The sequence below is a fragment of the Dermacentor albipictus genome, chromosome 1, assembly GCF_038994185.2.
Source record: "Dermacentor albipictus isolate Rhodes 1998 colony chromosome 1, USDA_Dalb.pri_finalv2, whole genome shotgun sequence".
In the NCBI taxonomy this organism is placed as follows: Eukaryota; Metazoa; Arthropoda; class Arachnida; order Ixodida; family Ixodidae; genus Dermacentor; species Dermacentor albipictus.
The window spans coordinates 119131854-119159505 of NC_091821.1; the positions used below are offsets into that span (position 1 = coordinate 119131854).

Sequence of the window (27652 nt, forward strand, 5' to 3'; positions counted from 1 at the left end):
TGTTATATTCTATTTCATTTACAGGTTTTTAGAAAACGCAGTTTTTATTGATGATGCAGAGTTGAAGGCTGTAGTCGTCAAATAAAAACATCATTACACACCATTTACGAGCGAGTAATTAAAGGACGCTTATCAGAGCTTGCTACTAATGCACCGCATGACACAATCGGGACAGCTGAGTGCCTTCCGTGGTACACGGGGCGAAGAGTGGTGGTGCCGGCGCACTGATGGCATATCACGGCAGGTGGTCATTCATAGTAATTTGTCTTTGTACCAAATCACTGCAATCGACGATGACAGCATCTGGCTTGTGAAATCAGCCTATGCGCATCCTGAGAGCTTATCTATTATTTGTGGTAAGCTAGCTAGCGCCACGACCTTTACGAGAGAGGGAGAGATAGCGTAAGACGGGAATTCAGGAGGTTAACCAGTGCGCGGTTTCCTGCCATTCACCAGAAGAGCACAAAAGAAGGTAAAATGTAAGATGAGCAGACATCATAGCACTGCAATTGGAAGCACGTCACGCGAATGGAAATCTTTTAGGAATATTATTGTCGTAATTTATGAGCAAGTGAGCGAGAAAGGGCTCGGGCTCCGGTTTCCTCTTTACGAGTTTGCTAAAGAAGGCCCCCGTCTTCGTATGTGTGTGGCACTGAAGAGTGCAGCACATTTTTTCCAACAGCATGTTTCTTACGCCTCTGTGTGTGTGTGTGTGTGTGTGTGTGTGTGTGTGTGTGTGTGTGTGTGTGTGTGTGTGTGTGTGTGTGTGTGTGTGTGTGTGTGTGTGTGTGTGTGTGTTGCATTTGTGTATGATGTATTTCATAAAAAAGTTGCCTGTTTGTACCATGACCCGAAAATAGGTGTAAGTATGTAGTGTCTTTTTATTTAAACCACCTCAGCGTCTTCGTCTACCCCCCTCCCCCCCCTCTTTTGCGTACGTCTTCCTTAAAAATTAAATCCAAAGCTTTATAGTTCAGGTTGTCAGTGAACATTGTTTTAACGTGAAATACTGCTGAGACTGACGCGATACGAGTCCTATGGTGTCATTCATGTGCGCTGTATCAACATTTTTACGAAATCACTGGATGTCGTCCTACTGGATTATTTTCTACTATTTATGAACGCGGGGGTGTTTGTCGGCGATCCTCATAATAGTATCACTGGTATTTTCTTGGTGCTAGCTTCGGTAACGAACACCCTAGATGGCAAGATAAAATTCGCTTCGGAATATTTTTTTCTTTCATATTCATCATTATAAACTTCCACTTCATGGCGATTACACAAATAAGCCTTAATTTTAGATCAGCAGAACAGTGAAAATAACAGGCCAGCCAAATTCTCAAGGGCAGGAAACATTGCTCCTGGTCGATTAACAGGTCCGCTTTTTGCTTACTAAATAAATATTAGCATATATTCGTATTTATCAATACATACATAAGAAAAACAGTTAATGAATTGCGCACTTGGACTGCACCCTTGAAAACTGTTATGCAAAACGCTGTTGCTTATCTTGAAATAAAAAGTGCTCGTTCTGAACTTCCTGAGCGCCGATATTTATGTTTGTAAACGATAGCGTGCGTTTAACATTGATGATTTCTCTTACGTGTAAATTACGGATCGCTCTATCGAAAACTAACAAAAATGGTACAATGGTAAATGAAATGGAAAAAATTGAGAAGATGGCGAGATAAAGGGAGATATCTATGTTTAGCGATTCGAGGTGTGAAACCTAACCCAAGCCAACATATTAACTTAAAATGAGTGGATAATCTTCACTGGAATCATGCTAAAGAATCATGTGCTTTCAGCCCATCGTTCGCCCATGCACGATTATACCCCATATGCTGTCATACTGCGTAGACCAGTCGTTTTGAACCTTCGCGCTAATACTTATTGCGTGGAAACTGTCGGGCTTGCTGAATTGAGTATCAGCTTTTATTGACCAATATCCGAGACATTTTCATGTTTTTGCAAGGGCATCTGCGCAAAGAAATACTGTGAAACTATAAAGCGTCCGGTATAGGCAATAATACTGAAATGTTATAGCCTAGCGTCAGCCTATGTGGACAACTGCGCCCTCTTTCTCGTTCAAGATATTTAAGGTTTATGTGACTGCTTTCATAAGCGCAAATAATTTATGTCCCAAACAGTGCCGGAGGTTCTCTTTTCTTATGCGGAAATACAATTTCGCACCCCATGCTGACTTGCTGGAATAAAGTTGATTGATTCCTCGGACCACATATGCGTCCGCGAACAGGACACGCACGGAAGTGTCATTGCGTTCTTCGAAGCCGCAGTGCCCATAGTGCGCCTGTCTTGTTTTCTCTCTCCTCGCTTTGCGTCCCAGTGGCCGGCTTTTAAGCGCATAGTGTTACCGACGTAAGTGCATTTGTTTTATTTCCTGCTATAGGCGAACTGATTAGATGACGCAAATATAATTCGTAAATGATTCCAATTTCTTCCTTTTCTTTATTTTTTTTCATCTCTTTTTTTCAGTTTTAGGCAATGTTCCACGCGTTATTGAGCATGATTTCATTATTCTTTCTGTTCGGTTATATGTTTATTTCTGTATTATTCCCCTTAATGTACACAATCCCACTGCGGTTTCGGCCTTGCTATATATATACATTCTGATATACATTTTCTGGCAGACAGTCCCCTTTATGCTTGTGCTCCGCCACCTCCTCCAGATATTCATGTGTATATATATATATATATATATATATATATATATATATATATATATATATATATATATATATATATATATATATATATATATATAATAAATGAGACGAGAAAACTGAACCCGACAGAGATAGGGAGGGAAGCTCTTTTTCAGAAGAGACATGTTTTTGCGGGTGCTTATAGAACCATTGACAAGCTACTCTGTACAGGGAGCGTGGCGGAAATGATGATATTCCAGAGGAGAGTAGGACAAAAAGTAGGGTAAAGTTAAATATGCAATGAGCACATGAACATGATAATAATATTTACATACGAGACTTCTGGTGAGTTCATATTTTTCGTGTCATAAAGTAAATGTTTAAAGATTTCCGAGAAGGCCAATATCTGATATGTATGGCAACAAGAAATCCAGAACTGACCGCTGTTTTGAAGGACAAATCATTGACCTTAAGATGCTTGGTAATAATGACCATTTCGAGCTCAAAAGAATGTATTTTGTCGTGGTACGTGGCGTGAGCTCAAGTAATATGTGCTCCACTGTCTATAGGCTGCCACATTTATCACAGTAGAAATCAGTGGTCCGCCCTATGCGATACAGATAATTGTTAGTTAATGTTACGTTTAGTCGAAGCCGATAGTACAATGTGTCTAAGGAGGTGACAAAGTAGTCCTAGAATTCTTTTTCTACGGAGTCAATCGATCGCAAAAATTTATCCTGGTGAAGTGGCTGATTCCAGAGGCAGTCTTAATCTTATTAGGCATATTTTTTGCCATGTTTGAAGAGGCAGCTTTCGTAAAGGAATGTTCTTCTAAAATTTTAGAGCGGAGCTGCATATGGCTAGTTTCCAGCGGATTGATGTCCGTAAACCAAAAACCCGGGACCGATCCCAAAGATAGTGCAATACCGGGCCGACCCACGGCAGAGGTGAAGCAAGCTTCAAGAACTCCGCCAACTTGTAAAATTATGTTTAATATCTTGGCTCCAAATACAACCCGTATCAGATATTAGGCTGATAAGAAGAGATACTACTCTTTGATCTGTGTCAGCCATGTCTACGTTCATACCGCCCTCTCTTTGTTGGCGTTGCAAGCACTTGCGCATCTCCTTTCCTTTCCTTCCGCTCTCCCTCGGAGGCGGTGCCGTGGAAAGGTCATGCGTGTCTAGTGTCCTACAGCTCCTCGGGCAGCTGTCCTGTCGTCCACGCGAATGTGCATAAAATTACGGTAAATGAGTCCGCACCTGTGTTCTTGCTAGAAGAGTTTAGTTTGACGCATCACACCACTCCAAGGCACCCAACTACTCAACAACTGTCGTGTATAGAATTAACTTTCGCCAGAAATCTGTCTAAGGTTAAAACCCAGCCAGTCATTGTGTATCACAGTAATCACAAAGCCATCATCACTATCGTCGCCAAATAATCAAAATTAATATACTCGTATGTATGTCCTTGTATAACTCTCTGAGATATGCCACAGCTTCGCTGGTCATCCACCTTCAGAGAGTGGAATGGGTCCTAAACTCAAGTCCCTTTCGGGCAGCTTCACCAGTATTCCGTTTCTCGAAATACCGAAATGGCCATATATCTACTAGAAGGTCAGGCGCTGCCCAGCAGTGTTGTCGTTTGGATATAAGCTCCGGGTTGGTTGTTACATCACTTGTGCCTCTTCCACATGCCTTGTAAGGCAGCTTTGGAATCCGGGAATACCACCCAACTCCTGAGCGGTTGGTACATACATACATACATACATACATACATACATACATACATACATACATACATACATACATACATACATACATACATACATACATACATACATACATACATACATACATACATACATACATACATACATACATACATACATACATACATACATACATACATAAGGGCCTCCTTCATGCCATATAGCTCTGCTGACCTGCAAGACGCAATGAGAAGCACTCTCGTGTAGAGAGCACAAAATATCCACACGTATAGTCACACAGCTCAACTGTGAAAATCTGTGTGGCAGCTGCGTATTTTCTGTGAATATATTTCAGAGCAGTCTGATGGGTCGTTGCTTGAGGCTTTTTTTTTTGCACTGACACCAGAGATAAATGGCACGATTCCCAGTGGTGACAGTGTCCAGTCTGGTATGTATGGTGGCGTATTCTGCGACACTTGAACAGGAATCAAGATAGATACGCTTCCGATTGACTGCAAAACGCTAGACGTAGGACTGCTTCTATAGATATTGTTGAAAAGTGGGTCTTCCTGTGAAGCACATGCGTGAGATGAATGCAAAGTGCCTCCTGCGAAGACAGCGCTTCTAAAGGCAGGGATTCATCTTTTGCAACTGCTCGTAAGTAGAACGACCTCTTCGGAAATCAAGACATCGTCGAAGACAGTTATAACGTGCTGCTTCAAGTTTTCTCTTGCTTGAGAAAGATAATGTGTGTAGGATGGGGAGGTAACAGCGTAATGTTCTTTCAGCATAGGCCTTATGGAGGAGCACCGCTGATCGGCAGTTACTGCCATACTCTGGACCGGTTAAGATTGCAACGTTGAGGAAATTTGCTCAGTAAGCTTTTTCAGTTGAGGCGACCATGTGAGATTACTGTCGATCGTCCCACCAAGGAACTTTTGTGTCTGGAGGTATGAAAGGGTGCGACCATCCAGCACTAGTGGGTATTTCGCCATACGCCTCCGCGTGAGAGCCATCGCAACGCTTTTGCCAGGGGACACTTTTGGACCCTTTCAATTTAGGTATAGGCTGATATATTGGACAGCACTCTCTGGTACTGTTGTTCGGTGGTACTGCGAAAACGCGGCACGCTCCAAGTACAAATGCGTCCACATACAATGTGATGCTGACTCTACGAGGCAGGTTTGTTCTCAGACGGATGAGTTAAATAATACTGGGTTTTACAAAGTTCCTTGTAGTGCTCCCTTCTGGACAGCATAAAACGCCGTGGAGCCACCCGGAGTACACAAGAAAAGTTGGCGTCCTTGAAGAAAGTCCGCAGCCCATATGTAAAACCGTCCTTCCATGCCAAGGGCTTCCAAAGCATCAAGTATTGATTTATGATTCACGGAGTCATACACTGATTTATTGTCCAAAAAATGGTTCTTCAATTAATGATACAAACGCAATGATATTGTCCGTTCCGGACCTATTTTGACGGAAGCCCCTCATTTCCTCCGGCTAATATTTCCTGGTTGCCGAGAACCAAATTAGTCTTTTACGAATCATTTTTTTCGTGTAGCTTCCCCACGCAGCTAAGCAGAAATATGGTTCTGAAAGAGGCGTAAATTGTTGGCTGCTTCCCTGGGTTCAAGATTGGAATAACTTTCCCAAGCTTCCATTTCACAGGAACCTCCACATTCGTCCATGAGGTGGCGTAGAACTACAGAATAAACTGAAACTGAATATGTTCGCACCAATCTGTGCCACAGTGGGGTTACTCATCCACTTTTGTTTGCCCGCTTCATTAATTGTAAGTCTATCACCCTCTTAGTCACTGCCTTCTTCATTCGACGTCCTTGCATGTAGCCCTCCTTTCAACTACTCTTCTAATTCTTATTCCCTCATCTCCCCGCCTTATTCAGGAACCATTGCGACTGACGAACAAATAGTCCACCATATATTACTTTTACTATTTACACAGTCATTCCTATAAAAGCTTCCTTAGGTGTGAGGCTTAAATTTTGCAGTATAGTACGGTGGACTGAAGTTACTTCCTGAACAGAAGGAAATAGCTTATGCCTGCCATTGTGTGATTGTAATTGTTTTTCTGCCGTAGCACACGCACGCACGCACCCGCGTGAGAACATTGAGTAATCACAGAAGGGCAAATACCTTTCCTTTGTTCAGTGCCGGCTTGTTATTTCATATTTAGTATATATTTGTTGCATAGTGCAGCAGCTGTATTGCCGGCCACTTCAGATACAAATTACGTTGTCGCATTATGTATACCTCTTAGCCCAGCAGCGATGCTCAACTTCCTCGCATGACAGACCAACTACAGGCCCAACCGATGTCTATATCAACTTTATATCTAGTTCAATGCACCCCCCATCCCCCCCTTTTTTTTCATGTTGATCGTAATCGTATGACTACAATTTCCTTGATGTGCAGAACAATTAGAGAACGTTTCTTTTGCCTTCTGCTCACGTGCTCAGATCCTTCCCTAAAGCTTGCGCCGGCTTTCCGGGGGCATGCATCCATTCAGCGGCGTCCTACATTAGGACATGCAACAACCTGTAAGCACTACGGGTTCGTTACAGAATGGCTACGTACCATCGCTTTCGCTGCAAATTCAACAAGTGTCATAACAATCAAGGGCCTGAATTTCTTGAAGAGTTCGTGCAGCTTGCCGACAGAGCGACATAATTACTGTGGCAACACCAGCTGAGCCCACAACAGCTGAGGATATGGATGATTTTGACCACAAATTGACACCAGAAATCTTGGTTTTTTGCATTCCGCCTCTATCGGATTACTGCCGCCGCGGCACAGAATCGAACGCGCGAACTTGTGCTCAGCGGGAGAATCCCATAGCCACTCAACCACGCTAGTGAGTGCCTCTCGAAGAGTTCTTGAGGAAAGCTGGCACACCGAATCTCAAAGAAATAATTGTTAGACTATTAAAACATCTGACAAACTGCTCCATTTTTTTTTACCTGCGCTTTGTCCAGAGCACGACAATGTTATATTTTCCTCAAAGGCGCGTTTGGCGTTTTCCGGCGCTCGCGGTGAATCTGGCAATAAAGGCCGGCAGCGAAAGTATAAGCTAGGCGCTGGGCCACGAATGGAAATGATTGCGCTGTGCTTCCTCTGAAGGGAAAGGGTTCGCCCGCGAACGTAAAAAGTATGGCTACGTGGGTCGGCTGCGACTCGAACACCGGTCGGGAGCGGCCAGGCGGTGCAGATGACAGAACAACACAGCAGGTGTTTGCCGTCCTGTGGCAGCAAGCCGCTGTTTCAGTCTGAACCCAAGGGCAAAAATGGGCACCGTTGATGATAGAAGCAGTGGACACGCCGCAGACGAAAGAAAAGTAAGGCGACGAAAAAGAAAAAGGCGGCCTTTCCAGCGACCGACATCGGCAGGGTGAGTGGTCGCGCTCGTTCAATAATGCCGCATTGCCGGAGCGTCGCAAGAGCTCTCTCAGCACTGGGATTCAGTAAACGGCGACGAGGTTTTTCGCGACAAAAGTGGCAGCTCGCTGCTAGTCGCTTGGTTGTTTCTAATGTCGCTGAGAAAACGGCGCTTGTTTGTGTCTCGGTTCCTGGATTTTTCAAGCATGTATCTACCCTGTTCTTTCTTTTTTCAGCCATTGCGCTTGACTGTGCCTCTCGCGCTGCCCCTGAACACATCCGCTATACTTTTAGTTTAGCGTGCCTACATTTTTACTCCTTTTTTCTTTTCGCCGACTCCACGTTGCCGGTCCCTCTTCATGGCTATGTGCAAAGCGCACGTCCGTGATTCTCGCTCACAGACTATTTTTTTTCGTCTCCTTTCTTCCCCTTCCCTCTAAGACTCGGCCTCTATAGCTTTACTGCAGACAAAATTGCTGTTGCCCTTTAGGCTTACCTGCGATGCAAGCTCTCGCGTCGGATTACGGTTTCCTATGTACAGAAACCTGCACGCAAGAATAGTTTGCAGAGTATTGTATCCAATATCCCAATATCCCAAGTATGTCCCAGTATCCCAGTATCCCAGTATTTGTAAAAAGTTACTAGTGCATTCTCCTTTCACAGATAATGTAATGGTGAAAATATAGTGAAATTGCGGTTTCTCAGCAAGATTTGAGTTCACTTTCGATACCAGTAAACGTCACATAATTTGTGATAGCGCCCAGATGCAGAGAAAAAAATATACGCCAGTGGGTAGCTATCATTTAATTGTTTATTAATAATAATGAATGAATCAATCAATCATTCGTATTTATTAAGGTGCCCAGAACAACCTCGAGGGTCTTCGTGCTTGAGCACTCGGAAAAAAATGCACACGAAAAATATTAGACACACATATACACATGCAATAAAAGTGAAATTTTCGTGATAGGGAGCACGAGAGGGTGTAAGGTACCTACAGTAAGAGAATACAAAGGCGGAAGTAGACCAACAAAATATTTCAGAATGACAGAGTACTGAACAGATAAAGTTTTGTGTTCAATTTCAGAAACAATTCAGCAGCCGCTTTCAGAAAAATAACATAATTGGGTACCAATATATCTAAGCACCCTGAATGAGTGATATGTGACAAGAATTCTTGATATGGGTTTATAAAAATCAAAAGGACTGAAAGGTGCGTTGTTGCGTTTCTCTGCAGAATGTGAAAGCGCACATTAGAAAGCAAGTTCTAGCAACAGATTTTTCCATGTAACGCTTTGTGAAGAAACATAACATCCGATCTGTCCTGCGATGAGGGTAGGTAGCGCGAGCGTATGTGTTCTTTGCATTTAATGGCAGGCTGTTGACATCACTGATGTTTGAGTATGCGTGTAAACTCTTTTTTTTTACATTTGCAAGAAGTTCACGATTTGACCGACAATTAGGTGCACCCTCAAACGACACAAACGTACTCGAGTATGGCTAGGCATACGCTCTTATATAATGTTACAGGTGTCCCAGGTCATTGGGAGTTGCACTTCAAGCGACATAGATTTCTGAGCGTGCGAAGCGCACGCAGCCTCATTTGTCGAGCGTAAGAAGAGAAACTCAGAGGGCTATGGAAGTACGCAACAAGATCTTTAGTTTCAACTCTTGGCAGGAGAACATGTTTAACGCTGTAAGAAAATACCATGATACTAGTCTTCTGCGTGAAATTTACGATTTGTATCTTTGATGCGTTTATGAGCAACGTGTTCCTACCACTGTAGCACGCAAAATTCACATGGTCCATCTGAAAGACAGGGCAATCATAATCATTTTTAACGCTTTGAACAGTGTTACATTGTCAGCATATAATAAAACTTACGACTGTTGAAATACCGCTTAAACGTCTTTGATAAGAACGCCACTTGAGGCCTCGTAAAGTCCAGAAGATGGTCATGATTTTGCAATCAATCAATCAATCAATCAATCAATCAATCAATCAATCAATCAATCAATCAATCAAGTATTCATTACAGTGCCCAGGAACACCTAGGAAGCCTTCGTACTGGCTCGCTTGAAAAAGTAATACACAAGATACAATGCACACTGAAGAAAAGTGGGGTCGACAAAACAACGTGACGTACAGATACAAATAATGTAAGAGAAAACGACGAACCGGACGTAAAGGGAAATTAATGAAATTCACCATCGTGGCAATTTGGGCCTGTCTGTATGCTGTTGTAGCGGTTTTGAATAGAGCAAGAATGTGGGAGAAGAATACGGAAAAGACAGAGCGCTCTGTATCTCCCGTATTTTTCTCACGCTCTTGCGCTATTCAGTACCTTTACAATGGAATTATTCATGCAACATGATTATCTACGCATATACAAAACACAGGAAAATACCTCTGAAACATGTCAATGCAGGCAAAAAAGCCTTAGGACAGTGCCTACGCCAACAAGGCCATGTAAAAAACGTGGAATGCTGCCTGGTATACTTTTGCGGAACGAAAAATTGTAAATCATCATTAAGCTTTGGGAAATGTATAGTGCCATGGGCCACCTTATAAATAAACAGAAGTTCTGATTTAATGCGTCTTCATTTTACTGTTTGGAGTTGGCCTATATTTAAGGGGGCTGGACTATGGTCGCCCGAACAGCAAAAGTGGTGTTTGAAAATCGATATCATTTTCTTGAATTCAGTGAGGTCAGAATTATATTCGCACGTTCCGCCCCACACCACAGACGCATACTCTACTAGTGCAAGACGCACAGTAGAATACAATGTTAATAAAGGCAGAAGGGGAGTAGAAATCATGCGATGTACGACAAACAATACCAATATAGCGAAGGGCAGGTTGTTTCGCATATTTAGAGTGAGGAGTAGCTTAGCATTTTATCGAAGTACGCACCAAGATCTTTACACACATCGACCCTCAGCAGTGGAACAGCAAAAAATTGTGTACGAAAATTACACATGGGGCGCTATAACGTAAAGCTATTCCAAACATTTTTATTCCATTTCTCCAATCAGTGCTGCACGAATTGTCAAACATTTTTAGGGCCACCTTCACTTCGCCTGTCTCTCACGGGCCATCAGGAAAACCGCTAAAGCTCATCATCTGTTACCACGCCTGCACATTGATTATGCATGATTAGACTGAACAAAAGAAAAATAATTATTTCGGATTCTACGCCTTCCTAACCATGAACACTCCGCTATTTGTCAAAAGTGTTTGGGCTGCGCCCACTTCGCCTGTCTGTCATGTGAAGTCACAAAACCGCGAAAAGTCACCGCGTTATAGTGTCGTGTGCGTATTAAGGTGGCTTTAAATGCCGAACAAAAGGAAGATTTTTTTCAGAATAGCCAGAGTCTGCTGGTCCGTCCCCAAATGAAGAGAAGATCGCTGCCCACTGATCGGTCTGGCATTTGCTACTCAGAGCTGCCAGAAAGCGTGGAATTACTTCCGTATAATAAACCTCTTGCGCGACCGTACAACGTTATCTAGCCCTTTTGGCGCGTATACGATAGCACAGTGCCGACTCTTCTTCGCTGAGGATACGTTTTAGCTGCATTGTTACCCTTCCGTTGCACGCCACCGCGGTATTCTACCGGACACCGAAAGCTAAACAAGTGAACCAATCGTCGGCATCGGCACTATACCTCTACTTTCACTGCGCTAGCCCAGCCTCGCCGGAACCCTCTTCACAGCTGCATGCCCTCGCCTCTGTTCAGAGAATTAGATTTAAAAAGAACTGTCAAGCGAGGCAGTGCTGCTCGCTCTGAAAAAAAAAAGTGACCCGTTATAAACAAGGAGAGCGTTTCATTGGTCTGTTCAAACAATGCTGCGAGTCACCACTCGATGCTTGCGTCGGCGGTTGCGTAAGTTTGACGTCAGGAGATTGTAATAAAAACAGATTGGAATAGTTTAACGTAATATGGTCATGGTTTGTTTTTCATCATCATCCTCATCAGCCTGGTTACGCCCACTGCAGGGCAAAGCCTCTCCCATACTTCTTCAACTACCCCGGTCATGTACTAATTGTGGCCATCTTGTCCTTGCAAACTTCCTAATCTCATCCGCCCACCTCACTTTCTGCCGTCCCCTGCTACGCTTCCCTTCCCTTGGAATCCAGTTCGTAACCCTTAATGACCATCGGTTATCTTCCCTCCTCATTACATCTCCTGCCCATGGCCATTTCCTTTTCTTGATTTCAACTAGGATGTAAATAACTCGCGTTTGTTCCCTCACCCAATCTGCTCTTTTCTTATCCCTTAACGTTACACCCATCATTCTTCTTTCCATAGCTCGTTGTGTCGTCCTCAATTTGGGTAGAACCCTTTTCGTACGCCTCCAGGTATCTCCCCCTAGGTGAGTACTGGTAAGACACAGCTATTATACACTTTTCTCTTGAGGGATAATGGCAACCTGTTGTTCATGATCTGATAATCCCTGCCAAACGCACCTCAGTCCATTCTTATTGTTCTGATTATTTCAGTCTCATGATCCGGATCCGCAGTCACTACCTGTCCTAAGTAGATGTATTCCTTTACCACTTCCAGTGCCTCGCTACCTATCGAAAACTGCTGTTCTCTTCCGAGACTGTTAAACATAAGTTTAGTTTTCTGCAGATTAATTTTTAGTTCCACCCTTCTGCTTTGCCTCTCCAGGTCATTCATTGCATTTGGTCCCCTGAGTTACTAAGCAAGGCAATATCATCAGCCAATCGCAAGTTACTAAGGTATTCTCCATTAAGTCTTATTCCGAATTCTTCCCAATCCAGGTCTCTGAATACCTCCTATAAACCCGCTGTGAATAGCATTGAAGAGATTGTATCTCCCTGCCTGACGCCTTTCTTTATTGGGATTTTGTTGCTTTCTTTATGGAGGACTATGGTGGCTGTGGAACCGCTATAGATATCTTTTAGTATTTTTACATACGGCTCGTCTACACCCTGATTATGTAGTGCCTCCATGACTGCTCCGGTTTCAACTGAATCAAATGCTTTCTCGTAATCAATGAAAGCTATACATAAGGGGTGGTTATATTCCGCACTTTTCTCTATCACCTGATTGATAGTGTGAATATGGTCTATTGTTGAGTAGCCTTTACGGAATCCAGCCTGGTCCTTTGGTTGACAGAAGTCTAGGGTGTTCCTCATTCTATTTGCGATTACCTTATTAAATACTTTGTGGGCAGCGTACAGTCAGCTGATCGGTCTATAATTTTTCAAGTCCTTGGCGTCTCCTTTCTTATGGATTAGGATTATGCTAGCATTGTTCCAAGATTCTGGTACGCTCGAAGTCATGAGGCATTGCGTATAGAGGGTGTCCAGTTTTTCTAGAACAATCTGCCCACCATTCTTCAACAAATCTGCTGTTACCCGATCCCCCCCAGCTGCCCCCCTTTGCATAGCTCCCAAGGCTTTCTTTACTTCTTCCGGCGTTACTAACTTCCGGCGTGAGTAACGCCGGTTTGTTTTTCACACCTAACTAAATACCATAGTTATGGCAGCATTTAAGAGAAGCTTATATTATCTGCACAAGTTGACGACAACGACGACGACGACGACGACGACGATGATGATGATGATGATGATGATGACGACGACGACGACGACGACGACGTGAGCAAATAAGGAGATTTTAGCCCCATAACATGGGGCAGGCTACTCCTTGTCTCACAACAAATGTTGAAATACGCCGCAACCCACTAGCATACCATAAAAAAGGAAAAACAAATGCGTCCTAAAATGTGGTACATAAAGCAAGTACCCAGAACGCGCGATATCAAAAGAGAAAACCGAAAATATGTCTCTGTCTATAATTATCATAAATGCTGCATATACCCAAAATCGAAAATTTCGTGAGAGAAAAAAATGTCTATCACTCCAGAATAAAAATACCACGTTCAGTGCCATTTTGAAAGTATAAAACATTTACATTCCATTTTAAATTGTCCCAGTGGCTGTGCTCTCGCTATTATTGATCGCTAACAAATGATGAATTGAGCTTTCGTATTCTCTTAACTAAATTCAATGGCAAGAATTTGTGCTTAGCGCGCCACATTTTCGAGATTGTTCTGTGACTGTGGTGTAAGCAGGCCTGACAAGATGCGTCGGCGTATAGGAACGGCAATACGTGTGCCAGTGAATTTTCCTGGCTAGGACAGGTCTGACACCAGATGGCGCCCTTTCCGCTAATGTAGTAAGAACAAATGTATCTAGGACTAATGTACGTAGCACCATATGTCCATAGGCCACTCACCACATCCTAATGACATTTGAAGGTATTCTCCCAGGGCGATCCGCAGGTAACGTAGACCTTCCAGAAGCGCTTGGATTTAAAGTGGACAAAAACGTCAACCGGTCAGCAGTCGACATAAGCGAGATAGGTTTAGAGCATTGGTGGAATAAAAACAAGGCAAATGTTTGATGCGACCGATTCCGTTACAGGCATATGGTAGGGGTACAAAGCAGATAAAGAAGTTTTGAGGAAGGGAAAAAAATTAAGAGGATGTCTGCAAAAATGCTAGAATGAAAACAATGTTAGCATACCTGATTAACTCAAGCAGGCTAAGTGACTATTTGCCACCTTACAGTTAAAGAAAGATTCCAATAATAATAATAATAATAATAATAATAATAATAATAATAATAATAATAATAATAATAATTGTTGCCTTTGCATTCGCGTACGTTAAACCGTCTTCAAGGGACTCAATACCATAACTTTGTTCTAAGTGCTTTCGTTTAATGCACGAAAGTCATCGAACTCTACTCAAAAACTGTCGACCAAGACTGTCTAGTAACGTACTGCGTTGACATAGCTACGTAAGCCGCACAACCACGATACCATACAGAGCATCCACAGTAAAGAGGACTTTATTTCTTTATGCAAGCGAGGCTTTCACTGTTGCTCGCGTATTCTATACAATATCTGGCAAATATCCCTGCCTTCTTGCAATATTATAGAAACACAATTTGTCTATAAAAGCAAGCTCGCCAGTCGCGCGACGTGAGGAGTTGCCTGACGCCATAGGCGGCTCCCACGCAGCAGCATTGATGGGTTAAGTGGCATGCGAGGTGATAAAAGCGGCCGCCTTTTTTGTCGACATTCATTTCACACTATGGCTACAACAAGGTGAGTCGTTCCAGAGGAACCTCACGCCAAGCAGGCCTCAGAGGGGCGGGCTTGTGGAGCTGTTTGAACCGGCGAAGAGTGGGTACGGCACTGCTCGGACAGAGTGCCGTGAACCTTGGGGCAGACCCCGCGTGGTGACGGTGAACAGCTGTTGCTCAGAGAAAGCCATCGGCCCCTGGATCACGTGAGCAAAGCTCAGGTGCCGCCGTCTTGTATGTGCTTGCATGTGCAGCGCTTCTTCACGCGTACATTATCAGCTGTGGGCAATGTGTGCGATCGCTTGAAAGGGACGTATAGGAAAGGTGCCTTCGGCGAGCGTGGAATTGCTATACTGACTACCTTTCGGAGTAAGCCGCTGGTTTCCTGCAAAGTGTGTGGTACGTGTCGCACTTCGCTGCTCAAGAATGATATTTTAAACTTTATTATTCATCGCAGTTAACTCACATTTGCGCGGAATTTTAGGACTGAACCCATACCACGCAGCTCTCGCTCTCTTGGATATATGCTAACGAAGCTTGCATACTTATTTCTAATTTGTGAATTTTTATTTGACACTTCAGAGCCACCTCATGCATAGCTACTACCATTTGGCTACTTTCAGTTAAAAAAGTGTGAGAAAATTTTTGATTTTCACCTATTACGTGTATATTTTTGCTAATAGTCTCGACGTGTCCATATAACAAAGAGCAGCAACTGCGGTGATACGTTTTTTCTTCAAGAATTCAACTATGTGGATATGCATGGTTGAAATAGTTCTATGTTTTATTCTTTTTTGCCACCGTCTTATTGTTTTCCGACCATATGGCACCGGAAGAGGCGGCTGGTAACTTATTGCATTCATCGTCGCAACATCACAAATGTAACAGGAGCAAAGACCACTAAATATTACAGGGTTAAGCAGATACATGTGTCTTATGTTCTGTATAGCTGCTACTAATGTGTTTGTTTATAGTAGTTTTCAAGAGGCAGCAAACATCTTTCTTTTTTAGACACCTAGTATTCAATTGCGGGATATGACTTCTTTTTGTATTGATCATATGATAAGGCTGATAAGGAAACCGTGTTCCGAACTATTAAAGCCTGATTAAATTCAGAGATCCTAGATTTCCCTATTCACCACAAGCTAGGCAAAAATGCATGGATGGGCGCGATGTTTATGAATAATTCCTGGATGTGTCGAGCTTCACTATCAAGACCAGCAGTTCAGCTGACTGCCACCGAGTCGGTGGCTCCAACATCCTTGGCTATCTCAGCTCCCGCTTGTGACACGTACGTGAACATCACTCCTCGCCGCGTTGCGCTGGCGGTCATCGCGCGTGTTGTCTTGAGCATATACAGTGCATTCGCTCCTTTTTACGCCAGTTCTTGTTAGCCCACCGGCAGCAAGAGTCAGCGAATAGCTTCAAGTTCAATTGTTGTATGTACGTGTACCTCTAATTTCTACAAATTGATGCACAGTATTCCATAGTTTTTCATTATGGCTCCCATTTAAAAATAATTGTTTAAAAAAGAAAGCGACCGTGATGTAACCGCCAACGCGACACGCAACATAGTGCTGCTCGCGCACGTGCCACGTCAAGCTCGAGAAGAAGTAACCGTGGCCAGACGCTGTACCGAGTAAATGCGATATTGCTAGAGGTATGTATGTACCAGAAACATCAGAGTTCTTTCCAAATCTGTGTGGCCATTTTTTAACGCCTTGCTCCGCAAGTACGGAAAACCAATCGCTCCGCCCTTCACATTTCAATCTATCTTTGATTATTATTTTGGGAAACGTTTTCTCCTTTGTGCAACATTGTGGTACGATTATCGGCCGTGTACGAATGCCTAATAATTATTCGCATCGCCTCTGTACAGAAGATATTTTCATATTGTTGCGGTATTTGTCGTCTCTGTATAGAGAAATAGTGAAGCTGCATTCCACAAGCTAACATATGGAAGCTGGTCTGCAGCTAGCGGAAAATACAATGAGAGAGTGTAAGGAAAAGCGGAGGGGCTGGAAAGAAAAACATGAACATAAAAAGTATGCAGATTTCGCGCAATGTGGCCATCGACGTTATGCGAAGCATATTTTAAGTAGCTGGCTATCCAGCATCGTTTGGAGTTACACTAGGCGCTAGGGGGTGGACCAATGCAAGGCTAGCAGTATTTTGCTTGACGCGAGAATGAGTGTGACGCCAGCAGTAAGATGACGAGGATGGTGACGGTGACGACGATGGTGACGTCATGATTTCTACGCTGGTTGTTCTGCACAAGTTTACGACATGTCGTTTTGTGGGTTATACATTAGTACTTGACGGGCGAAAGTGAGAGAAATACTGGTCATCTGCGATTGAAGGTTATATAATCGTGAGTACCGACATTTATGTCATATGGTGTACTATGGCAAAACATGCATCCATGGCGTTTGTATACTCCGGCGAATAATCGTGAGAACCTGTTCGATATGGGCCCATTATGAAGGCGTGACAACGTCGCATAACTTAGCGCTTGCTGCCACGAGGAAAGAACTGTGGAGTGTTGGCCGATCACGCAAACCGTATAGCCTAACACAGCGTCTCCAAGCGCTACCTCTCACGAGGGAAGAATGCGATAAACTTCCACGTGACGTGCGCGCCTGAAGCGTCTCAAAAAGCTAGTTGGCTTTAGAACAATGCATATGATCGTGGCCTAATTGTTAAAGCATCGGGCTACTTTGCTCAAAGTCAGAGGTTTGATCCCACCGTCATCCACACCGTCATCCACACATAGAGGCCCAAAACGAGGCCAGGCAGGAACCTACCTTCCTACCTACCCCAATGTGTCTGGAAAGAGGCAGAAAACTAGTCGCATTAATGGATAACAGATGTGAAAGCCTATGGTCGTATTCATGAAACTCACTTAAGGGCAAATTTTCGCATAAGCCAGTCTGAACCAGAATTGCGTACACAAAGCGGAAAAAGCTGTCGAAATAATTCTCTCGTTATCATATCTGGCGCCTCATACAGGCAAACTGATGCTGCTGTCGTGTGATAGAAGAACAATTGCAAGAGAGCATTTAATGTCTAGCGAAAGGGAATGTGTATGTTGACTGACTACGTCTAAATGGCCGAAGGAACGGAGTGCCTACTACAGAATTTTTAGTAAACCCACCTTATAAAAAAATCGAATTATTCGAATGCTGCTTTGTTCAAAAATTTTCGTCATTCCTACCGTAATACATGCACTTAGACGGGATTATTAGAGCTGTAGTGGCACCGCATTGTGCTTAGTAGGAAGAGCGAAGCGGGAAATCCGCCCTATAGACTGCACTCTGCAGCCATACATGTATGCTGTGACCCTCTTGCTTTATTCGTATCAATTAACCCGCAGAAGCAGAGAGCGCTGCGCAGAGGCTATGGGGTCAAGCTGTACGTATAACGTAGAGATTACCGATAGACGAGGCAACTGTTTCGGGTAATCAGAAATGTTTTGCCACGGCCACGTGGCCCTTTTATAGGGTAGTATAAGCTAGTTTATTATGACAGAAAGTTAAGAAGGTGCAATGTAGCATACAATACATGGTCAGTATAATCAGCTAAAACCCATCTGCAAAGAAATGAAGTTAAAGGTGACTTGATGTCGCATGACTGGACTTCATCTCTCCACGATGCATACAGCAGCCAACAGCACGCGAGTATTCTACCCAAATACATATTTGCATATTATACATAGAACGTGTTCACATAGACATACGTATACACTTATATACACTAAAGATAGACACATACATAACCATATGCATATAGAAATACACAATGTTTAGCGTTTTTTTCTTATCAGTGAATGGATTTACAACTTTAAGGTGTTTCAACTATCTCTGCGTGTAGATTCGAGAGTTCTGTAGCTTGGTAATGTATTGACTGCATGCCATGTGTAGTTATACTTCTCGTCTTTATGTAAGCTACGTGCCTTAATTGATAACCGCCCTCTGGAGGTCTGTAGGCTTCCAGAAATATTGAATTGTCTTTTATGTTTTTAAACATCCATGCTGCAAGACATTCATTGAAAGCGTGATATACCGTCAGAATTCTGTTGATTGGGTGTGATCATAGAAACCTAAATTGTCTATAAACCTGATGGCTTTCGTCTGGGGCAGAACACGCTGTGGCAGATTACCCTTGCCAGTGGTGCCCCAATCTAAAATGCAGTAGCTTAACCCTACAGAAAGTTGTCGCGTAGTACAATTGCCACTTGAACCATTTTAGCAAGGTGCTTACTTTATTCGAGAGGCCTATTGTTCTTGGCAAGTTATTTCTTAGGTGGGTTATGCGCGTAGTCCAATTCAGATGCTCATCAAAGTGTACCCCTAGGAACTTATGTGAACTAATTCGATCAACTGTGTCACCTCGAAATGCCAGCCTTCTGTTCGTGTCAATTACCTTATTCTTAGCTCTAAATATTATGTTTGGTCATATCAACATTAAGATTTAGTGACTGCGATTGCGCATTTGCTTTAATATATGGTCTATGAGCTCCCGAATTAATATGACGCTCTTAGAGTATTTCGGCTTTAGTGAAATACCAGATATAAAATGCATAATAGGTCTCCTAATGTCTCACATTGACCAACGGCCGGTGCAGCTCTCCTTGAATGAGCATGCCTTGGAGGCTTGCACTATGAAACATTTCTCAACCGCTTTGCTTCCTCGAGTGACATACCCTGCGTATGCTGCGTGCCATTGGAAGGGGCTTGCAAATGTGAAAGTTTTTCATCTTTCTTTAGACATAAGAAATTGATAACCTTGGATGTGTACACGACGCGTATGTGCTTAGGGCTATTATTATTATTATTATTATTATTATTATTATTATTATTATTATTATTATTATTATTATTATTATTATTATTATTATTATTATTATTATATTATTATTATTATTATTATTATTATTATTATTATTATTATTATTATTATTATTATTATTATTATTATTATGATTATTATTATTATTAACGGAATCTATGAACCACCCGCCGGGATGGCGTAGTGGATTTGGCGTTGCGCTGCTGATCCGGAGGGCACAGGATTCCGCATTTCGATGGGGGCGAAATGCCAAAACGCCCATTTACCGTGCATTGGGTGTGCGTTAACGAACAGCAGGTGGTCAAAATTATTCCGGAGTTCTCCACTACAGCGTACCTCATGACCACGTATGGTGTTGGCACGTAAAACCCTAGAATTTATCATTATGGGTTTTTTTTCCTCATCATTGGGTGGCCCTTTGCGTGACTTCCTCGCTTTCAAGTGTCCATTATAATTGAAACGCGCTGCATGGCTATCGCACTTATTTCTGGCACTGTAGAATCTCGCACTTTACTAAGGCTTGTGTACCAATGGGAAAACTTACTATATTTGGTGTTTGAGAAAAGTTCTGCTGCATTATCACTCTATAGTGATCTCTTTCAAGCTGTGAGATGCTACATTGAGAGAATCAACTGCCATGACACGTTTTCTTGAAATTTAGCGAGGATTGCTTTGGACAGTAGCGCGACTTCTTCACCGCCAAGCTGTGCTGCGTTTCGCTACAATCTTGCGCACATGCTTCTTGCCTTCTCCGTTGTTGCGTTCTGTCCACCAATGCTCGCAAGCGCCGTAATTTGTCTAACAAATGATCCAGTTGCAAATTTGTAGAATTTGGTGTAAGCAACTAGCAATTGTTTAGATCCGCTATGATTTTGAAAACACGAAGCGTGTGACTGTGGTTATCGTGTGCGGCCTGGTACCGAAGTTCATGAAAGATTCCAGGTGCTCTCAAACATTGAGAGGAAGAGCTTTTGCGTATATACACCCTGAACTTTGGAATATTAGCTCAATTTGTGAGATGTGTCAGTAGGTAAGTTTTCCCATGCAAATTGCATCGCAAGTTGTTTCGAGAATCACAGCTGCGCTACGCAGCTGTTAAAAATAATAAAATATATTTTCGCCCATATTCCCTCAGAACTCTGTACGGCTGAAAAGCACTGTTTGTAACATAAATTCTATCGATTATAACACTGTTCTGGATTTAATGCATTCAGTTTCTTACAGACGACATTAAGTAGAATTTATGTCATGGGTCGTTGGTGTGCTCGCAATCATTACATTTTCCTTAGTTTGTCTGATCTCTCCTTGCATCATTAGCGATAAATGAACTGTTCTGCCCTTTGCGGTGGTTTTACTCACCTAAAATTGTAATACGTTCTTGTGTATGGTTCCATTACGGTAGTAATGGAACCATACATAATTCCGTTTTGTTGCGTTTCTGAAATGACGTCTGTCGTCTTCTTAAGCGGGATCTTTATTCATAGATGGCGCAGTGGCATGATACACGTCTGCTGTAAGCTCATGTGCTTTCTTCATTTTTCTGTCTTTTTCTTTTATACATAATGCAATACGTTTTAGGCACCATGGCCTTGTCGCAGCCTTAGTTATGTTTACATTCCGTCCCCACTCAAGAAAAAAAAACACATCATATTCTCACGTTGTAGTGAAGGTGAAGAACCAAACACTCACAAAACTGTTGGTTAGGAATGTAACTCTTTGTCAGGTGAACTTGTGTCCACAAATACTAAGAAACATCAAATCACAATGATATCAGCGAACACAGTAGTTGTGTAGTCGGAATCTAAACTTGCGGGTCGAAGTGAATCCACTATTTGTGTGTATACGTCTCACCATAAATTACAGAGTAATCGATGGTTCTCGCGTGCATTTGCAACACTATTGATATCCCGCTTGCATTATGATTAGATTAGACTCTCTCGGTATAGAGCAGGCAATGAAATACAATAGATTTCGGATAATGCAGGCGTGTCTTGCATCGTGCGATAATTTGGTACGAATGATATATCAGTCTGGTACTTATACGTGGTAAGAACGATATATCCGTCTGCTATTTATACATGCCTGACTATACATCCCTGAGTAATCGCTGGTGCTCGCGTACATTCAATCTAATCTTAGTTTCATACAATTACTGGAGGGAACTGTGGCACTTGTGTTTGCGAGAGCTTGAAGCAAGGCGGACATTGACCATAGTTGCTTAGTGGCTATGGTGTTGCACTGCTAAGCACGACGTCGTGGGATCACATCCCGGCCATGGCAGCCGCGTTTCGATGGAGGCGAAATGCAAAAACGGCGGTGTACTTAGACTTAGGTGCACGTTAAAGAACTTCAGTTGGTCAAAATTAATCCGGAGTCTGCTACTACGGCGTTCCTCATAATCAGATCTGGATTTTGGCACGTAACAATTAATTTACTTAATTTAACTTAAGCACGGCGGTTCAGCCAGCATCAGAATGATGGTTTTTGTGTGGATTTGCCTAAACTTTGTCCTGGAGGCTTTAAATGGCTTCATGACTTTGCAAACTAATCAGTTTCACGAAAGTACGGCGTTATAAATAAAAATAAATAAATAAATAAATAAATAAAATTGTTCGATTGCGGGATTCGAAAACAGGACCTCTAGCATAGAAGACCAGCAGTGAAAGCTGTACCCGTCCGACTCTCGGATAAGCGGCGTCACTGCAATTAGCAGCGTTATGTTTGTTCGCCAACTCTTATTGCCATCTGCATTTAAAAAATGTGTAGCGCTTTGAAACTTAATACAATGAAGGCCGATAAAGCGTAATAAACCAAGTCACAAGAAAGTCTGAAGTGACAAGCGCAAAAAACTGACAAGCCATGTAAGAGCATCATTCCCATGGCGGCTGAACGATCGCAACGCTAGATTTTCTTCTTGTTGAAAGCTCTGTGGATTCAGCAATGTACTAATAGTGGCTTTAGGAAAGATCAGATGACAGTTACCAGGGTGTAACAAGAATGTTTAAGCGTTAGCTGTGGTGCGTGCTATAGCGTTTCTGCTCCCAAGCTTGCCTAATTGCTTGATGGTCTGAAGGTCCAGCTTTCTTCATGACATTTCAGTGTAAAGGATATTTTATAGTTTTCTGGTTTAAACTACTACGGTGCTCTTGGATGCTCGAATGCCTGCGGGCTTTGAACAAGTACAATGCCTGCGCATTGTACTTGTTCGCTGTCAATTGCTACGCAAGTCACTTAGAGGCTATTCATCTTTAATGATGTAGCAGGACATGGTACTTAGCCTTACTTTACAGGCTGTGTTAGTTATAGGACTGCAAGATATTGCAAGAAACATGGGCCAAAGGGTAGCTTGCGCGGCGTTACGCTGGGCCTAGGGCATGGGAGCAGTTATATACAATGCGGGGAAGCCGTTAGGTCATGTGCAAGCGCAATAAGAATAGAGAAAGGATAGGGGGGGGGGGGGACACACACGCTGCCCCTAGATGTGCTGCATCTTACATCTGTATCATCGGGATTGGCCACCCTCTGTTTATATATATATATATATATATATGGAGGAGGAAGAGGACGACGTTCACTGGGCTACCTTTGGACCGCTCCCGAAAAAATGCCAACCGTTTCCCTTGACCTGCCTTGCCTTTTTAAGTAAGCGGTTCGCGCGTAACATTTGTTGGAGCTGTGCGGCGTAACTCCCACTACCAACAAGGGAGCCGTCAGAACACCACCTTCATAGAAGCCGCCGCCTTGCCGGACTTTTGCCCTCGGCCACCATTATGCCTCGAGACGAAGATGCTCCCACTACTGCATCGGCAGGACCAGCCCCGTTTCTGCACTACCGAGAGCCATGTACGTTCTCCGCAAAGGCAGGGGAAGATGTCGACGAGTGACTCACACATTATGGGCGGGTAAGCCAATACAATCACTGGAACGCTGTCTCCGAACTGAGGAACCTTGTTTTCGTTTTAACCGACACAGCGATGGTTTGGTATAACAACCATGCGGACGCACTAACTGCCTGAGCCTGTTTCATTGAGCAGATCAAGAAGTGTTTTGGCGATTCCTATGCTAAGAAGAAACGAGCGGAATTTACGTTAGCTCACATTGCTGAGGTCCCCGGAGAGACATGCACTATATTCGTCGAGTAAGTTCTAAAACTGTGCAAGACCGTAAACCCTCGAATGTCAGAAGAAGACAAGGTGGAACACCTTCTCAGGTGAATCGCGGAAGACGTATATACAACTTCCTAATTGGAAAATACAACTTGGAAACCGTATCAGACGTGATACCGCACTTCCGTAGCTCCGAAATACTGAAGACTCGTCCAATTGCACCGAAATTTGGGCAGCTAGTTACGTGACGACCGTCGCCAGTGTGGAAACGAGTTCTCCGATACACTTATCGTCCACCATTTGTCAGATTGCCCGTGAGGAGCTCCTTCGACACGAAGAACAAGCACGTTGTGTGGCGCCACATTACAGCTCCTGCACTTTCCCAGACGCTGTTCTTGCAACCCCCTCGACTCCTTGGCAGCACTCGATAAACGCTGGGGATTTTGACAGCTATAGAGACGGCTCGCATTATGACCTGGGCAAGCCATCTTATAACGATTCTTTTGACCGAAATCTTGACCAGCACCCACGCTACGTTCGTTCTCGACGACCAGCCCCTGTCTATGGCTTACAAGACGAGAATATTCGTTACGCTTCACGCATGGCCGCGGCAGAAAATTGTCATCAGCGTTCCGAAGTTCGTCCTATGCCAGTGTGCTACTGCTGTGGCACACCAGGTCACATAGCCGGATATTGTAACCAACGCCAACCATCTGGCTATGGGGAATCAAAGACGCGTCTAGGTGGCACAGTGGTCGCAGCTTGGACACACAGCGGCCAGGGAACTCCGCTCTAGGAGGCCACTTCCGAGAAGAGAGGCCACTTAATTCCATCCTAGGAAGCTACTGCGGAGAAGGACGAACGCGCAACTACTCGCCTGCTTCCGATCGCACTCTGTCACCACCACCAGCTTTCCGAGCGTGCCGATCACCATCTCCCCGGCGTCGCATCAAGTCATCATCTCCACGACACCGCTTCACGTCACCCCCGCCGGAAAGCTAGCCAGCGCGGAAGATGGAGGTGAGGATCGCTGGAAAACCTTTGCTGCCGACTGATATGCCTCCAACTATTTTTATGCTGAAGAATAGGGTTCGTGTACTTATTGACGGTGTCTCCACCATGGCTTCAGTCGACACGGGCGCAACTGTTTCCGTCATGAGTCTGCTGTTTAAAAGCTTTCTGGGACGCAAGGCTGTGCTTCATTGTGACCAAAGCACTAGTTTTGTAGAGTGAGCCGTGACTTCTTATACACGGTTGGCGTTTGCAGTGGGGATGTGTCCTTGAACGACGTCATTTTAGGGATCGACTTTTTGCAATTTAGTGGTGCCAATGTTGACTGCCGAACGGGCGAACTCATTGTGGGTGGGAGCGTTACATCCGTAATCTTGGAAGACTCGCCCAACCAAGAAAGTGTATTTTGTGTTTCCGAGGATACAGTTGTGCGCGCTTTATCTGCGATCCATTTTTCTGTGGTTTGTTCAACTTGCAAGCCGTTTGATGTTGCAGTGGATGCTGTACATATGGACTGCCTAAAGAAAAAATGTGTTCGTTCCGCATTGCATGGTAACGGTGCTGAATGGATGCACAGGGCTGTGGGTGATAAATTGTTCTACTGACGCGATGGGGCTTTTAAGGCTTAAAGCATGCCACATTTAAAGAAGACTCGCCGATACCCATGGCAGTGCTTACAAAACTTGCGCACACAGGAGACGCCGGTAACATGCGCTGTGGACTCGCAGATCCTTTTCATGGCCGCTAAATCACTCAGTGACTATAAGCGTGAGGCGTTGGTGGCCCTCCTTGCAAAACACTCCTCAGTATCCGACTTCGCGCAGAACGACAGCCCGTCATCGATCCGTGCGTCTAGAACTCGTCAACGCATCAACAGAGGGTCTTCCCAACCGATTCGAAGAAAACCCTATCGTCTGTCACCCGCAGAGCATAAGATAATCAGCGATCAAGTCGAAGAAATGCTAAGCAAAGGAGTCATTCAGTAATCATCTAGCCCTTGGGCAGCACCAGTGATATTGGTGAAAAGGAACGGTGGTACATGCCGATTCTGCGTTGATTACCGACGCCTAAACGCCATCATTAAAGAAAACGTGTACCCGCTTTGCCGAATTGATTGATTGCCTTTTCTTACTTCTGTTCGGTTGATCTGCGGTCAGTTTACTGGCAAATTTCTATGCACAGGGGCGACAAGGAAAAAAAAAACAGCATTTGTAACGCCCTTCGGTATATTTTAATTTAACGTCATGCTTTTCAGGCTGTACGATGCGCCCACAACGTTGGAAAAGTTCACGGACACTATACGGCGCGGCTTGAAATGGGAAGTTTGCATGTGCTACCTGGACGACGTTGTGATCTTTGGGCAAACATTTAGGGAACATAACAAGCTCCTGGAGTTGGTGTTGAACTGCTTGGAGAAAGCCGGCCTTGTCCTGAATTCAAAGAAGTGCCATTTTGGTGAACGACAGGCTCTTGTGCTGGGACATCAGATCTATAAAGACGGCATATGACCAAATCCACAGAAGATTGCGGCTGTAGAGGCATTGAAGGAACCTCATGGCGGCAAGCTGCTACGAAGCTTTTTAGACTTATGCTTCTACTTTCGCGGATTCATTCCTAGATTTGTCGACGTGGCCCATCCTCATACGCGGCTTCTCCAGAAAGGTGTTCCTTTTGAGTGGACCATGGAGTGTGACTCTTCATTTCTTCAATTAAAGTTCCTCTTGACGTCGCAGCCTATTCTTCGCCACTTCGAATCCTCAGCACCAACAGAGGTTCACAGTGACGCGAGTGTTGTTGGCATCGACGGAAATGAGCACGTGATCTCGTACGCTAGCCACTCCTTGAGTCGCTCCGAGCGCAATCATACAGTGAGTGAGTAAGAGTGCTTGGCGGCCATCTTCGCCGTGCAACGGTTTCGTTCTTACCTCTACGGGCGCCCCTTCACGGGGGCCACGGATCATCATTCACTGTGCTAGCTCGTGAATCTTCGGGACCCTTCTGGTCGAGTTGCAGGTTGGGCTCTACGTCTACAAGAGTACGATTTCCTTGTTTCGTACAAGCGCGGTCGATGACGCGCTGATGCTGATTTCCTCTCTCAGAAGCCACTTCCAACGACTGAATGCTACGCTGACAACTTTAATCAATACATCGCCTTTGTATCTCCGGAATTTCCTGGTACGGGCACCTTTATATCCGAACAGCAGAAGGCGACAGTTTGCAATCACTCTTCGCTACCGCACACGAGCCTTCAGAAATTAGCCGCTTTCGCCTGCGGGACGGCGTCCTGTATAAGAAGAGCTGCTCGACCACTTGCGCGCGCTACCTTTTGGTTGTCCCCAAGAGTCTCCGTATTCAGGCACTATGCGCCACGCACGACCATCCAACGTCTGGCGATCTTGGCTCTACAAGCACGCTCTACCGTGCTCAAGAGCGCTTTTACTGGCCCAAGATGCTTCACGATACTGTGTGGTACTTCGCCAGCTGCACCGAATGCCAGTACAAGCGACATTCAGAAACACCGCATGGTCGACTTCAGCCAGTTCCGCCTTCCAGCCCCCCTTTCAAACAAGTTCGTATAGATCTCCTAGGCCCCTTCCCGCCATCCTCCAACGACAATCGCTGGATTATTCTGTGTGTAGACCACCTGACCCGTTATTGTGAGACGGCAGCGGTGGCATCTGCAATAGCCGCAGAAGTCTCTGTTTTCTTATTATATTGCATCATTTTCCGACGTGGGCCTCCTCGCATTATAATCAGCAATCGTGGGAGACAATTTACCGCAGACGTTGTTGA

General features: G+C 44.1%; 1 protein-coding gene and 1 pseudogene across 1 annotated transcript in view; one reads left to right on the forward strand and one right to left on the reverse strand.

Annotated features, from left to right (window-relative positions):
- LOC135907844 (synaptogenesis protein syg-2-like) overlaps nt 1-27652 on the forward strand; it is a 572210-nt gene that overhangs the window by 336797 nt on the left and 207761 nt on the right. The gene's annotated exons all lie outside the window — the stretch shown is intronic.
- On the reverse strand, nt 3560-3739 carry LOC135907880 (U2 spliceosomal RNA; annotated as a pseudogene).